The following is a 6,396-nucleotide window of genomic DNA, read 5'->3' on the forward strand; positions in this document are numbered from 1 at the left end:
ATTTTCAGCAAAACGTTTGTCTTTCTGTGGCTCTATAAAGTCTGTGTGCTTCATTTATGGAGCTATAATATAGGTCGCGCTTTCTCTTTTCGTTTGCTCCGTTTTTTAAACACCAAACTTCAAACTCATCTATGCCAAATTGTTTATTCTTGAAGTAAACTTGTCTGTTTGGTGATTAAATAAACAGTTTTAGACCGCTGCTCGAGTTGAACGCGACACGTCCGGAGTGTGTGTGATACCGGTGAGTTCTCCTAGACTCTTTTATTTTGATGAGATAATAAAGTGTTCAAGAATAGAAGCAGTTAAAGTGTGAGAGTATACATACAATATCCATATGTATATAATTTTAATGCTATAGCCTTTGTGTATATATTTAAAGATGTGCATCTTTAAGCATGACAGTTTAAATTAAATGGTAACACTTTAAAATAAGAATCCATTTGTAGCATTAAGATTAGTGAAAGCTGTGTAAGCATTGTTCCTTGTTAGAGTGCACTAGTTTCAACATTTACTATTATTTTTTTTACTACTAGTATGGTTCAGTACTGTTTTTGTTAATAAAGCACTATTTTAGTTTTTGTTCAGTATCAATTTTAAAACTATCGGTTAGTTAATTGGTATCGGCCAGTGTGGTCCAACCTAGTTATCGGTATCGGTAAAATCCACTATCGGTCGACCTTTAATAATTATGTATGTATGTATGTATAAAATGGTACAGCTTTTTAAATATCTGAAAGTACACTCTTAATATCAGACAGTTAAGCATTATAATATGATAATCAAGTATTATTTAATAATAGAAGTTTAGTTATTAGAATTAAAACTTTGTAACCATGAACTTATGACTGGTGCTGGTGCTTTTTTTTGGTCATTCAGTGTTCCTGTAAAAAAAAATAAAAACAATAATACTGATAAGATGATATTATTATTATTATACGAATTCTACTAATGAGAACAATATAAATACGCACTAAGGATTAATGAGCTACTAGATTCATGAATATTAATCAGGTTGTGTGCGTTTACTCGAACTGATTCGCTGAAATCAAAACAGGGGCGATAATAGGTGAGCACCAGCCAATGAGATTGTCGTTTGCGCATTAGTTCCGCCTACTACAGGAAAACCCGGCAGTTCTTAAAAGCTGAAGAATTCCAAAGGAACTCCGATATTTTTACAGGAAAATACAACAAAGTATATCGTTTACATGTAGCGCATCAATTCTGCATGTTATGTAAGACTCTCTCTCGCTCTTTGCACGTGTGAGAGAAAGCGACGTCGAGTCGTGCGCCTTCACACTCGAGATTACGTTACGCCAAATACACAAACACAGGTGCGCTGCGCATCCATTCAAATGAACTGAAAAATATCACAGATCGCTTGACGGAGAGTGAAACTCTGAAGTGCTCAGAGTGTTCTGTGAGTGAAAATATATCTGTGCTAATCATATACTCAGCCTCCATTATTATACACCATTTAGTCACCCAGATGAAGATTTAGTCGCATATGCGAGTGATTTACTCGCAATGTAGAGGGTTGAAATTATACTCAAAAAAGTACAAGTACCCCAAAACACTACTTAATTACAGTAACGTGAGTAGTTGTAATATCTTTACCTCCACCACTGGTTATTTTACATTTGATTTATTCAATTTCTGTACCTAAAAACTATGTTAGACCTACCTAAAAAAACTGAAAAGCACTGTTTATTTTATTTGTATCTTTTTTTTTCACTGTTTGTTTATTTGTGCTGTTACTTGTAGTTAGATTATTCTTATTTTCTTTATTTTTACTTGACAATATAGTTTTTTCCCTAAACATTGCACGTACCGAAACAGTGACTCTAAAACTGTGATACAAACGGAACTGTGAGTTTTGAACCGTTGCACCGTTAATAGTTATATAGTAGAGTATAATGTTAGTGAACTTGTACAACATCTCTAAAAACTTAAAAACACAAATTTTTTAATTAAAAAAAAATATTTTTATAAAATTAACTGCTACAGAATATTAGTGCACTGCTCCAATATCACCTTGCACTGTGGGGCAGAGTTTGCACTGAAGTGGATTTGGGGGGAAAATTGCGCATTCGTGTCATGTGCCTGTCTGTCAATGGGAGGAAGCCACGCCCTATTTTGGAGCTCCAACCCCGTTTTGGAGTTCCCGCCCCCATTTGGAGATCTCCAGGCTGCAGAAATACCCTTCTCTCAGAATGCGGAGGCTTATTTTTCTGCCTATATCTGTCAGTGGATAATTAAAAAATCTATCTATCTGTATTCCTTCTATGGCTGCACAGGTTATCGAAAAAAAATTGTGGAGATAAACTAATGCTGTAATATTGGTTATACGTTTTAATCGCGGCTAGCGTAATTGTAATATCATAATAAAACTTCTTGGCGTTTTAGGGGCATATGAAATTCGTTAAATTTTTTCCCAAATTTAGTTGTATTTTTTCGTTTAGATTTTTCCTGATTGGTTTTAGTTTTTTTTTTCTCCATTCCGTTTTAAAAGTTAATTTTTAGAAAGAAAAACATTTCTGTTCTTTGAAATAATGAAAGCTTGTCTAATCAATTAAATTCATGAAACTTTTAACATTTGAATTAATTTTATGTTTGATTTATTCATTTATTAATTTTTTTAATAATAGTGCCCCCCGTTTGATTGGTAGTTTACGGTTGGGTGACTGTAGACTCTCGGCCAATCGGATTGCGTAAAAGTCTACGGTCACCATAGACTTTGCACGACTGTAGAAACAACACCTGCGAATTCGCCAAATGTGGGAATCTCGACTGCATAATTTCTGGTAGTGGGGGACTGCGTTCGCGCTCTCCCCTGATTTTCTGGTTAGAAATAGAACCGTAATGTACACGGTTTATAAGGAATTATTACTAGTTTAAAAATAGTTTATCATATGTGTGAACAAGTTGTGGATTTGTACATCAGTATCAGGGTTGTGACGGTGAGGACATGTTCCCACCAGTTAATCGACGTGACAAATTTTACTCTCACTTTCAAATAGCGGCAATTCGGCATAAAGCAATTGTTCGTTTTTAGTTCGTTTGAATTTCCCCTCTTTTCCTCGCTTTTAAATAGCTTAAAAGCGCTGTGTGCATTTTACTTTCACTTTCGAATTAGCGGCAGTTCGGCGTCAGTTGCTTGACTGCAACAACAAAATACAACGTAGGGCTGCACGATTAATCGAATGTGATTTTCATGCGCATTTTGATAGTAATGCCGGTTCTGTAATCAGCAGGAAATCATCATCACGTACTTTCAGATGGAGCAGAATTTACTACACAGAGCCGTAGTTCACTGACAAGTTACGCAAAAAAAACGCAGACGATTTTATTGCGCGATTCTGAAATCGTTGGCGATAATGACAGCTGTTTGCATAGCTTCTCAGTGAACTACGGCTCTGTGAAGTAAATGCTGCTCCATCTGAAAGCATGTGAAAATACCACATTTAATAACATATTTTTACTCCAAACTCACTTCATAACGTCAGTCGAGTGTTTGAAATAAATCCTTCTGTGAGATGATGTGACTTCTTACACAGAATAAGGCACGCAACATATTTCATAGTATTTAAGCAATGATAAAGGCATTGCATTATTAATACACTTTATTTTAATGAAAATTATAAGAACTCCGATAAACCGTATATTGCCGTAGTCGTGTGTTTATTAGTCATGTTGAATCAATGAAAGCAGTTGAATCTTCTGTTTATTCAGCTGCAGCGATAGGCAGTTTCTGGGTTTCTTCTGCGAGGCGTATTTGGAGTTTCAGCGCGAGAGCGCCCTCTGGCCTTTGGATGAAGATTTACTGCTGATCACAGAACCATGCTTCACTGAAAGATACGCATGACAATCGCAGCTTCTGTCGAATCGCAATCGCGATCTCGATTCCATTTGGATTTATCATGCAGCCCTAATACAATGTCAAACTCACTTTAGCCTACATATAAAACAGAACTTTTATTAACAAAACAAATATAGGGCAGGCTATGCCTAATATAAAATAACAAATAACTTAGGTATACAAAATTGGAAATAGACTATTTAAACTAAGTAAACATGTATAATATATACAAATAAATAAGAAACGTAGAATGTTTATTAGCAAAACGAGTAAGAAAGCTTGGAGGCACGGCATACACCTTGATGTAAAAAAATAATAATAAATGACACAAAGTTTAAATAAAGTAAAAATCAGTAAACAGTGTGGAACCATTTAAATAAGAAACGAATGTTTAAAAAAACTTCCAAAATCACCTTAGATAAACGGCAAAAGTCAACAGGCTTTTCAAAACCCAAAATATTGTCAAACAGGTGCTTTTGCATCTCGTTTTGAAACTAAATCATCCGCCATTGTCTTGTCTGTCTCACGTCACCTCACTCTTCTTGTCAGTCAGCTCGACTCGCTCTCCTCACTGGATAAATGAAATCTGATCTGTGATGCGACTGTCGTTCGGCACGCTGCATTGAGCAGCCGCGTTCAGTTTTTAATTGTAGTCTGTTTTTTTACTGAACTAAATGATTTTTATTACTATAAAAAAATCAAAACGACGGTGGGGGTCGGTGGGCAAGTGACATAACCCTATCTATACTATCGCGGCAAGCCTAATCAGTATGTTTGATTGTGATAATACGTATACATAATACATATAATATCTGCCCTGAAATAACAAGATGCTTATTTAATGTTTGAAAGTATAGGACTAATTTAAAAAACTTGCTTCATTTGTTCATGATAGCTGTAAATATTGCTTAAGGTTTTTACGTTGATCATATATGGTCATATTTTTAAAATGCAGTGTGCCCCCAGTTCTTCTGTCTTTATCTCCACTCATTGTTCTTTAGTGTCTGTAGTGAGTGTGATTGTAGGACTCTTGAGTTGTGTTGTTATGCTTTGACCCCTCCCCTCCTCATACTGTCTCCTCCCCTCAGCCCACCCATTACCCTCCCATTTTATCACAGCTTTGTACGCCCACTTCTTGAACCTTTTTCAAGTCTAAGGTGTGAACGACCTGTGCTCAAGTAAGGGGAGGTTTCATGACCCTTTAAGCCTTACCTTACCTGAGCTATGTTAACAATTGCATTCTGCACAAGAACTATTAGAGTTAAAAAATTAACTAAAAAAAAGCTTACCATCATCAAATTTGCCATGTCAAAGAATGTGGTTCCTGCTGTTGACCATTTGTGGGCATCGCTTCTCGGCCTTTTGGCTAAGATCAAGTGTAGTATCTGTTCTTATCAGTTTAATATCTGATACGTGCCCTACCCGGGCACCATATATTAAATTGATTTTTGGAGCAGGGAGATGGAATAGGGGCTTGCTCCGTCCACTCCACGCATCGACCCGGTATTGCAGTACTTCCGGGAACGGTGCACCCCCCCCTAAATGGTTAAAAAAAGTTTTGTTTATGTGTGATGGTAGTAAATGTGTAAAGAAATAGTTTGTTTTATTTTTGGTTGAGTAAAAAGTTGCTGTTAGTGATCAGTATGTATGATTATGTTTGGGATGGATTGTTGTAGTTTAACCTCTATAAAGTGTGAAGTAGTGATGCTGGCTGCTATATATTTATTTATTTCATTATTTATTTTAGTGATGGCGAAGCATTTTGAACCAGCAAAGCTTTCAAAACAGTTGCATCAGAAAAAGGTACATTACTCAAAGCTTTTTCAAAACGGATTATGCTGTGGCCATCTATTGGTCATAAAAATGAATAACACATTCCAACGTACTGTATTCCATTACAGCTGCTGGTTTCACATCTGGTTGTACAAATGATTTTGTTTTTTTTTATTGTATATAAATAATGGTCATTGTCAAGGGGGTGACCAGACGTCCCATTTTTCCCGGGAGTCACAATTCGTTGTCGATTAACTTAAAGTTAGTGAAGTGGGATAGGTGGAATCGCGCTGATAGAAGTGCTCTCTCTCGCGCACGCTCCCCTTCTTCAGTTCTCTTATACAGCGCGCGATCAGTTCTCAGCATTCAAACACACACACACAGAGCAGTCCAAATGTCTATCGTGTAGGCTAGAGTATCTCACGTAAATACAGTTGGTTATGGATTAAGTGAACATAAACAGGTGGGTGAAAACTGAACGTGTGTCAGTATTACATGCATGCCTTCAGTCTTAAAGGGACAGCATTCCTAATTAAGTACCTATCCGTGTCATTATTGTTTACCAACAAAAGATGTTAAATAAATGTTAAGTAAACCTACTGTATCTGAAAAATTAGCTTAATTTGTATCTCTTTCGTATTTGTCTTATTGTCTTATTCTGCTTCTTTTTCAAAAATTATAAATTATATATATTATATATGAACAACTATAGTTTTTATAAGTTGCTCCCTTTTCACTACTGTTAAAGGGATAGTTAACCCAAAAAT

At 36.0% G+C, this 6,396-nt stretch overlaps 1 long non-coding RNA gene across 1 annotated transcript in view; it reads left to right on the top strand.

The window, feature by feature from the left end:
- The window catches only part of LOC107560295 (uncharacterized), a 16,420-nt gene that overhangs the window by 3,624 nt on the left and 6,400 nt on the right, over positions 1-6,396 (top strand). The window lies entirely within an intron of this gene.

This window comes from Sinocyclocheilus grahami, unplaced genomic scaffold (genome assembly GCF_001515645.1).
Source record: "Sinocyclocheilus grahami isolate Dianchi unplaced genomic scaffold, SAMN03320097.WGS_v1.1 scaffold718.1, whole genome shotgun sequence".
Classification (NCBI taxonomy): Eukaryota; Metazoa; Chordata; class Actinopteri; order Cypriniformes; family Cyprinidae; genus Sinocyclocheilus; species Sinocyclocheilus grahami.